At 43.4% G+C, this 10575-nt stretch overlaps 1 protein-coding gene across 1 annotated transcript in view; it reads right to left on the reverse strand.

Annotated features, from left to right (window-relative positions):
- The window catches only part of LOC115135922 (nuclear receptor corepressor 1-like), a 124975-nt gene extending 120781 nt beyond the window's left edge, over positions 1 to 4194 (reverse strand). The window contains 1 exon segment of the mRNA XM_029671140.2: positions 4047 to 4194. The gene's annotated coding sequence lies outside the window, so the exon portion shown is untranslated.
- Between the last annotated feature and the right edge of the window lie 6381 nt (positions 4195 to 10575).

The raw sequence follows: 10575 nt of genomic DNA on the forward strand, positions 1-10575 counted from the left end.
TATTATAGAATGTTGTGTGTTCTGAATTTGCAGGTGCAAGCCAAGCGCCACCATTACTATCAGTAGCACTGTCAAAGCTGTACAAAAAGTCTGCAAACAAGTAAACACCGCCATGAACGACACGTTTACAATACCACGTTGGTAATAAAGCATTATTTGTTTGACCGCAACTTCTGGGGTAGCTAGCTAGCTTTAGCTTGGTACCTAGCTAGCACCAATACAACCAGTCTGAAACCAATGACCAGTAGAAACTGCAGTCATTTTCCCTATTCTTAGCAATGATTTAGGAATCCTTGTGAGTAAGTAATAGCTAGGTAGCCACTTGCCAGTAGTTCGCCTATTAAAATTGAACTCCAGTTCATGAAAAAAAAATAGCTAGCCAGCTACTTAACCCTGGTGCCCAAAGCTAACGTTATAAGCAGCCAGATAGCTTAATCTGGCTAGTGAGGCTCGACCTGACTGGGTTGTGTTGTGAAGCTAGCCACAATAAGGATTAGGAAAAATAGTGGAATTTGCAGTTTCCCTCCAAAATAAATGTCATTGACAGTAATCAAATCATAGCTTATTTGTCACGTGCGCCAAATACAACAGGTGTAGACCTTACAGTGAAATGCTTTCTTACAGGCTCTAACCAACAGTGCAAAAAAAGGTGTTAGGTAAGTAAAGAAATAAAAACAGTGCAAGGATTTCCCTACCGGCCAAGCCCTCCCTAACCCGGACGACGCTAGGCCAATTGTGCGTCGCCCCACGGACAGCAAAAAAAAAAAAAAACACAAGCATGTTGAGGGGAAGAGCTGCAAAACCTGGACCCGTACAAATCAGCTGGGCTTGGCAATCTGGACCCTCTATTTCTGAAACTATCCGCCGCCATTGTCGCAACCCCTATTACCAGCCTGTTCAACCTCTCTTTCATATCGTCTGAGATCCCCAAGGATTGGAAAGCTGCCGCAGTCATCCCCCTCTTCAAAGGGGGAGACACCCTGGACCCAAACTGTTACAGACCTATATCCATCCTTCCCTGCCTATCTAAGGTCTTCGAAAGCCAAGTCAACAAACAGGTCACTGACCATCTCGAATCCCACCGTACCTTCTCCACTGTGCAATCTGGTTTCCGATCCGGTCACGGGTGCACCTCAGCCATGCTCAAGGTACTAAACGATATCATAACCGCCATCGATAAAAGACAGTACTGTGCAGCCGTCTTCATCGACCTTGCCAATGCTTTCGACTCTGTCAATCACCATATTCTTATCGGCAGACTCAGTAGCCTCGGTTTTTCTGATGACTGCCTTGCCTGGTTCACCAACTACTTTGCAGACAGAGTTCAGTGTGTCAAATCGGAGGGCATGCTGTCCGGTCCTCTGGCAGTCTCTATGGGGGTGCCACAGGGTTCAATTCTCGGGCCGACTCTTTTCTCTATATATATATCAATGATGTTGCTCTTGCTGCGGGCGATTCCCTGATCCACCTCTACGCAGACTGTTCTGTATACTTCTGGCCCAAACGAGCTTCAATGCCATACAACACTCCTTCCGTGGCCTCCAACTGCTCTTAAACGCTAGTAAAACCAAATGCATGCTTTTCAACCGTTCGCTGCCTGCCCGACTAGCATCACCACCCTGGATGGTGACCTAGGTGTCTGGCTAGACTGTAAAATCTCCTTCCAGACTCATATCAAACATCTCCAATCTAAAATCAAATCTAGAGTCGGCTTTCTATTCCGCAACAAAGCCTCCTTCACTCACGCCGCCAAACTTACCCTAGTAAAACTGACTATCCTACCGATCCTCGACTTTGGCGATGTCATCGACAAAATAGCTTCCAAAACTCTACTCAGCAAACTGAATGCAGTTTATCACAGTGCCATCCGTTTTGTTACTAAAGCACCTTATACAACCCACCACTGCGACCTGTATGCTCTAGTCGGCTGGCCCTCGCTACATATTCGTCGCCAGACCCACTGGCTCCAGGTCATCTACAAGTCCATGCTAGGTAAAGCGCCGCCTTATCTCAGTTCACTGGTCACGATGGCAACACCCACCCGTAGCACGTGCTCCAGCAGGTGTATCTCACTGATCATCCCTAAAGCCAACACCTCATTTGGCCGCCTTTCGTTCCAGTTCTCTGCTGCCTGTGACTGGAACGAATTGCAAAAATCACTGAAGTTGGAGACTTTTATCTTCCTCACCAACTTCAAACATCTGCTATCTGAGCAGCTAACCGATCGCTGCAGCTGTACATAGTCTATTGGTAAATAGCCCACCCATTTTTACCTACCTGTTCCCCATACTGTTTATATTTATTTACTTTTCTGCTCTTTTGCACACCAATATCTCTACCTGTACATGACCATCTGATCATTTATCACTCCAGTGTTAATCTGCAAAATTGTAATTATTCGCCTACCTCCTCAAACCTTTTGCACACAATGTATATAGACTCTTTTTTTCTACTGTGTTATTGACTTGTTAATTGTTTACTCCATGTTTAACTCTGTGTTGTCTGTTCACACTGCTATGCTTTATCTTAGCCAAGTCGCAGTTGCAAATGAGAACTTGTCCTCAACTAGCCTACCTGGTTAAATAAAGGTGGGGGGAAAAAAAGAAGAAGAAAAAATAATCTCCACAGTTGCTCTCCAAATCTCTGCAGTTGCCTTTTAGTTTTTACTTCAAAATGCTTAAAACAATAAGATGGCATAAAATGCTGCTGAAACTCTCTCCAAATTCATACCTGTAATGAAACTACACAACACCTAGCCTAAAAAAAAAATCTGGTCCTCTAATTTATCTGATTGTAAACCATATCTGATACAGTTTGGATAGAGGCTACAGAAAACAAATTGCGCCGACCACAAGCACAAACAAGGCCCCAGTGTTTCTCATGCTTGTTCTGCATGCCTACAAGGACAGCACAATAATTGTCTTCCATTCGGAATGTAACAGTTATAAAACCTAAGGCAATGCAACATCACAAACACCAATTAAAGTATTGAATGCATCTCTTCCACTTATTATAATGAGTCTCTTCCTCATTAATTTAATGTAACAAAGTAAAAATCAATGAGGACATATTAGAGGAGACGAAACAGGTGAAGTGTGCACTTTGTAAATAAACGGGATGATTGGAGTCTGGATCTTTAGGCCAGCTGACAGTGAAAGTGTTTACATTCTCCTCAGTAGTGAGTTTCTCATCAATAGAGAACATAATATCTAATATGACTCTTATCTTTTAATACCAGTTTGTTGACAGGCAGGACCAGATGTTGAATTACAGCTGCAACGACAAACCCTACTGTTGATGCTGAATAAATAACAATCACATATTGCAACAAACCACACTAAGATCATATTAGCGCAATTTATTGACTAACCATGGATAGTGTCTCCATGAAAGATGCAAATGGTTACTTTTCGGTTTTTTGATGATGTTGGTTATACAGACGTTTACAATAATAGCTACCTAGCTACTTGGCCTACATAACATGATTACCTAGCTAGCTTAGCTAAATAGTTTGCAGATACTGCTGTATGGAGCGAACCTTTTTACATAAGGTGAAATCAATTAATAGTTATTATTGTCTAAACGTATTAAACAAGATACAGCTGCAAACATCAATAGCAACTTGACAAATGTAATGCTCGTTGCAGTTTACACCTTCCTCTGGTGTTTGCCTTGTTGGCTTGTATGCTAACTGGGTAAGCTAACTAGCTTACAATATCAATTGCTTGTTGCTGAATTAAAGTATATGTACGTTTCGTTTTAGTTTAAAATCGACGAATTAGCATTCATCTCCCATAAATGTGTAAATACAGCATACTTGAACTTTATAAAGTACATGAAAACATCGGATGCTGCGAAACGACAGTGTTGTTTGCTACAATTATTCACTTTGAATTCTCAAGCAAGCCGCCATCTTGCAAAGGGAAATTTGCAGCCTCGATATATTACGCTAAAGTGGCTAATATGCTAGCTAAACGCAACCCAAAGTTCTGCTCTATTCTGAAAACATGTAACTTCTGTGCACATATGAAGAGATAGACACTCACCTCACATTCGGGGAAAAAGTAACGTGTAAGAAGTAAATGTGTTCTTATTGGGTTTAAAGGGCTGATGCTTTGTAAACCCGCTGTTGACGGACAGTAGACGGGTCGTAGCAGACAGAACGCTGCACCACATTTGTCTGTCGATGTCCTGGCAGGATTGTAGAAATTGTTACATAGAAAACAAATGCAGTACTTTCATGATGTACATTTGCATATTATCTCAGTGCTCACTGTGTGTGTTAAAGATCGATTAAAACAGTGATTAGACATTAAGTCAACGTTGTCTAAACTACGCGATTTTAAATATATATTTTTATTTGATATACCAAAGAGGATAATGTTGTGTAACGTTCAAACCATCCCCATAGACGAACTAAAGATCAATTGTCTTCCGCCTGACACAAAACATGCTTGTTGATCGTGATTTTTGATTTATCCAAAACGAAAATATAAGTAATAATGTGTCCACAGTTTAGATAAATAAAAATACATTTCTTGAATAATACAAATGAACGGTTGGTCGTTTACCTAACCTTTCCCTTTCTACAGAAACGGGGAAACTTTCAGATGCCTAACTAACATTATAATTAGAACATTTCTGATTTTCATATCAACGGGATATTCGTTGACTTAAGCCAATTGTCGGTGTTTTTGTAATTAGATATTGTATATGGTCGTGGGTTCAAATGTTATGTTGCGTTCCAGAAACAGGAAATGTAGCAAAGTAACTTATTTTAGGCGGAACCTTTGATAAATAAGACTGAAAATACGGAATGTTTATAAGAACGGCCCCAAAAAATATATGTTTTATTTGTAATTTTCGTAGTACCTTTCTTTGTTTGGATAAAATGCATTTTACAATCAGCAGAATTCAGCAAAGTCACGTAAACAATTGTTTCAATTTGTTCTGTAGAGACAAGCAATTCAACTCATCTGAAACAAGCGATTTGTCTGGCGATGTTCGAGCACTCTTTAACTGCCTATCCAGATTATGAATGCATGTTCTTTGTACCAACAATTTTAAGACTCGAGGAACTAAATTCCTCTTCATTTGTGTATCTCAAGGTGGGTTTACAATAGAAAATCGTTTTGATTGGTCCTTTGAGCAGCCTATGTATTCCTGAACCAGAATTTGGCTTTACAGGAGACGTTGATATGGCGAATCTCCATTAAGCAGCCTTTCAAACTTAACTATCGTAATTTTACTGCCGTTATGTACTTCTAAAAAATGTCTAAATAAAAATGTACAAGCAACCAAATAAATGACTATTTTCCACCTCTAATGAATCGCTCAGGTCCCAAGGATCCCGGATAGCATTAACCTTCCTGCCATGCATAGGTCGGAAGTCTACAACAAATGTTTCGGTGCATGTAATTTTGTTATTTTTTATGTCGTTATGTAGCAATGCTTTAAATGACAACATATAAAGTAATTACTTTTCTCCAAATAATTACCTAGGCAATTACTACAATCAATGTGTACCGCGTCGAGAAGAGCTTCCAGGCAGCTGTGCGGTATTGGTAATACCAGCCTCCAGAGTCATTATGCACGATTTGCAAGTGAATTGTCTCTGTCAGCGAAGCTAGCAAGTAAGCAATCTTCAGAACAATTATCATTTTGCAGGAGAACATACTGGCCAATCAGCCCCACACATTCCTTTTAAAAACACCTATAGATGGGTCTTACGCCAGTTTGGTGCTTCTTGGTTGTACCAGTAGAAATTATGCCCATATAATTTATTTAATTTACCTACATAACAAAAATTGATTACATGCATATACACTACCCATGTTGTGCTTGGGATCCAGGTTTAGAAAGTAGTCTGCTATTTTAAATAAGAAGTGCCTGCTTAGCATACATTTCTGGTTAAGTAACCTTGTCAGAACAGTCAACCGATGGTCAATTTATTAAGCCTAACAAATAATGTGATTTTTTAAAATTGGGCAGGAGACTGTGGATCTGTGCGTTAGTACGTACGTTAGTTGCACACAATATCTCAGTCAACACTGGCCTAATTTTGACAAAACTTTGATGAATGAGGCATCTTGCCATAGAGATCTGGCATTTACAAAATTACACAGATTGGCCAGATGGTGGCGCTATAACACGAAATTGAAAATACTGACTTTGAAGGGTCACGCCACTCACCCCGTTTGACCTAAAGCAGGGGTGGGCAATTCCAGTCCTCGAGGGCCTGATTGGTGTCAGTTTTGCCCCAACCCCAGCTAACACACCTGATTCCACTAATCACCTAATCATGATCTTCAGTTTAGAATGCAATTTCAAATCAAACTTTATTCTTCACATGTGCCGAAAACAACAAGTGTAGACTCTACCGTGAAATGCTTACTTACAAGCCGTTAACCAACAGTCCAGTTCAAAAATAAGAAAATATTTATCAAGTAGAATAAAATAAAAAGTAATAATAAAAAGTAACCCAATAAGAATAACAATAATGAGGCTTTATACAAAGGCACCGGTACCGAGTCAGTGTGCGGAGGTACAGGCTAGTTGAGGTAATCTGTACATGTAGGTGGGATGCAGTGACTATGCATAGGTAACAAACAAACAGCGAGTAGCAGCAGTGTACAAAAGGGAGGGGATCCATGTAAATTGTTTGGTGGTGATTTTATGAATTGTTCACCAGTCTTATGGCTTGGGGGTAGAAGCTGTTGAGGAGCCTTTTGGTCCTAGACTTGGCGCTCCGGTACCGCTTGCCGTGCGGTAGCAGAAAAAAGTCTATAACTTGGGTGACTGGAGTCTGACAATTTTATGGGCTTTCCTCTGACACCGCTTATTATATAGGTCCTGGATGGCAGGATGCTTGGGCTGTTCGCACTACCCTCTGTAGCGCCTTACAGCCAGATGCTCAGCAGTTGCCAGGTGGTGATGCAACCAGTCAGGATGCTCTCAAAGGTGCAGCTGTAGAACCCTTTGAGGATCTGGGGACCCATGCAATATATTTTCAGTCTCCTGAGGGAGAAAAGGTTTTGTCGTGCCCTCTTCACTACTATCTTGGTATGTTTGGATCATGATAGTTCTTTGGTGATGTGGACACCTCTACCTGCTCCACTACAGCCCCGTCGATGTTAATGGGGGCCTGTTCTGCCCGCTTTTTCCAGTAATTCACGATCAGCTCCTTAGTCTTGCTCACATTGAGGGAGAGGTTGGTTGTCCTGGCACCACATTGCCAGTTCTCTGACCTCCCTGTAGGCCATCTCAGCGTTGTTGGTGATCGGGCATACCACTGTTGTGTCAGTCAGCAAACTTGATGATGGCGTTGGAGTCGTGTTTGGCCACACAGTCATGGGTAAACAAGGAATAAAGGAGGGGACTAAGTACACAGCCCTGAGGGGCCCCAGTGTTAAGGATCAGCGTGGCAGACGTGTTGTTGCCTACTCTTACCACCTGGAGGCGGCCCGTCAGGAAGTCCAGGAACCAGTTGCAGAGGGAGTTGTTTAGTCCCAGAGTCCTTAGCTTAGTGGTGAGCTTTGTGGGCACTATGGTGTTGAACTCTAAGCTTTAGTCAATGAACAGCATACAGGAACTCAAATCCTTCTGTTCACCTGATTTAGAATTCCTCACAATCAAATGTAGACCGCATTATCTTCCAAGAGAATTCTCCTCGATTATAATCACAGCCGTATATATCCCCCCCCAAGCAGACATATCGATGGCTCTGAACGAACTTTATTTAACTCTTTGCAAACTGGAAACCATTTATCCGGAGGCTGCATTCATTGTAGCTGGGGATTTTAACAAAGCTAATCTGAAAACAAGACTCCCTAAATTTTACCAGCATATCGATTGCGCAACCAGGGGTGGTAAAACCTTGGATCATTGTTACTCTAACTTCCGCGACGCATATAAGGCCCTGCCCCGCCCCCTTTCGGAAAAGCTGACCACGACTCCATTTCGCTGATCCCTGCCTACAGGCAGAAACTAAAACAAGAGGCTCCCACGCTGAGGTCTGTCCAACGCTGGTCAGACCAAGCTGACTCCACACTCCAAGACTGCTTCCATCACGTGGACTGGGACATGTTTCGTATTGCGTCAGATGGAAATATTGACGAATACGCTGATTCGGTGTGCGAGTTCATTAGAACGTGCGTCGAAGATGTCGTTCCCATAGCAACGATAAAAACATTCCCAAACCAGAAACCGTGGATTGATGGCAGCATTCGCGTGAAACTGAAAGCGCGAACCACTGCTTTTAATCAGGGCAAGGTGTCTGGTAATATGTCCGAATATAAACAATGCAGCTATTCCCTCCGCAAGGCTATTAAACAAGCTAAGCGTCAGTACAGAGACAAAGTGGAATCTCAATTCAATGGCTCAGACACAAGAGGCATGTGGCAGGGTCTACAGTCAATCACGGACTACAAGAAGAAACCCAGCCCAGTCACGGACCAGGATGTCTTGCTCCCAGGCAGACTAAATAACTTTTGCCCGCTTTGAGGACAATACATTGCCACTGACACGGCCTGCAACGAAAACATGCGGTCTCTCCTTCACTGCAGCCGAGGTGAGTAAGACATTTAAACGTGTTAACCCTCGCAAGGCTGCAGGCCCAGACGGCATCCCCAGCCGCGCCCTCAGAGCATGCGCAGACCAGCTGGCGGTGTGTTTACGGACATATTCAATCAATCCCTATACCAGTCTGCTGTTCCCACATGCTTCAAGAGGGCCACCATTGTTCCTGTTCCCAAGAAAGCTAAGGTAACTGAGCTAACGACTACCGCCCCGTAGCACTCACTTCCGTCATCATGAAGTGCTTTGAGAGACTAGTCAAGGACCATATCACCTCCACCCTACCTGACACCCTAGACCCACTCCAATTTGCTTACAACCCAAATAGGTCCACAGACGATGCAATCTCAACCACACTGCACACTGCCCTAACCCACCTGGACAAGAGGAATACCTATGTGAGAATGCTGTTCATCGACTACAGCTCGGCATTCAACACCATAGTACCCTCAAGCTCGTCATCAAGCTCGAGACCCTGGGTCTCGACCCCGCCCTGTGCAACTGGGTTCTGGACTTCCTGACGGGCCGCCCCAGGTGGTGAGGGTAGGCAACAACATCTCCTCCCCGCTGATCCTCAACACGGGGGCCCCACAAGGGTGCGTTCTGAGCCCTCTCCTGTACTCCCTGTTCACCCACGACTGCGTGGCCATGCACGCCTCCAACTCAATCATCAAGTTTGCGGACGACACAACAGTGGTAGGCTTGATTACCAACAACGACGAGACGGCCTACAGGGAGGAGGTGAGGGCCCTCGGAGTGTGGTGTCAGGAAAATAACCTCACACTCAACGTCAACAAAACTAAGGAGATGATTGTGGACTTCAGGAAACAGCAGAGGGAACACCCCTATCCACATCGATGGATCAGTAGTGGAGAGGGTAGCAAGTTTTAAGTTCCTCGGCATACACATCACAGACAAACTGAATTGGTCCACTCACACTGACAGCGTCGTGAAGAAGGCGCAGCAGCGCCTCTTCAACCTCAGGAGGCTGAAGAAATTCGGCTTGTCACCAAAAGCACTCACAAACTTCTACAGATGCACAATCGAGAGCATCCTGGCGGGCTGTATCACCGCCTGGTACGGCAACTGCTCCGCCCTCAACCGTAAGGCTCTCCAGAGGGTAGTGAGGTCTGCACAACGCATCACCGGGGGCAAACTACCTGCCTTCCAGGACACCTACACCACCCGATGTTACAGGAAGGCCATAAAGATCATCAAGGACATCAACCACCGAACCACTGCCTGTTCACCCCGCTATCATCCAGAAGGCGAGGTCAGTACAGGTGCATCAAAGCTGGGACCGAGAGACTGAAAAACAGCTTCTATCTCAAGGCCATCAGACTGTTAAACAGCCACCACTAACATTGAGTGGCTGCTGCCAACACACTGTCATTGACACTGACCCAACTCCAGCCACTTTAATAATGGGAAATGATGTAAATATATCACTAGCCACTTTAAACAATGCTACCTTATATAATGTTACTTACCCTACATTATTCATCTCATATGCATATGTATATACTGTACTCTAGATCATCGACTGCATTCGTATGTCACTAGCCACTTTAACTATGCCACTTTGTTTACTTTGTCTACATACTCATCTCATATGTATATACTGTACTCGATACCATCTACTGTATGCTGCTCTGTACCATCACTCATTCATATATCCTTATGTACATATTCCTTATCCCCTTACACTGTGTATAAGACAGTAGTTTTGGAATTGTTAGTTAGATTACTTGTTGGTTATCACTGCATTGTCGGAACTAGAAGCACAAGCATTTCGCTACACTCGGATTAACATCTGCTAACCATGTGTATGTGACAAATAAAATTTGATTTGATTTTGATTTGATTTCTCACGTAGGTGTTCCTTTTGTCCAGGTGAGAAAGGGCAGTTTGGAATGCAATAGAGATTGCGTCATCTGTGGATCTGTTGGGGCGGTATGAGAATTGGAGTGGGTCTAAGGTGTCCGGGAGGATGCTTTTGAT

Source organism: Oncorhynchus nerka, linkage group LG10 (assembly GCF_034236695.1).
Source record: "Oncorhynchus nerka isolate Pitt River linkage group LG10, Oner_Uvic_2.0, whole genome shotgun sequence".
NCBI classification, from domain to species: Eukaryota; Metazoa; Chordata; class Actinopteri; order Salmoniformes; family Salmonidae; genus Oncorhynchus; species Oncorhynchus nerka.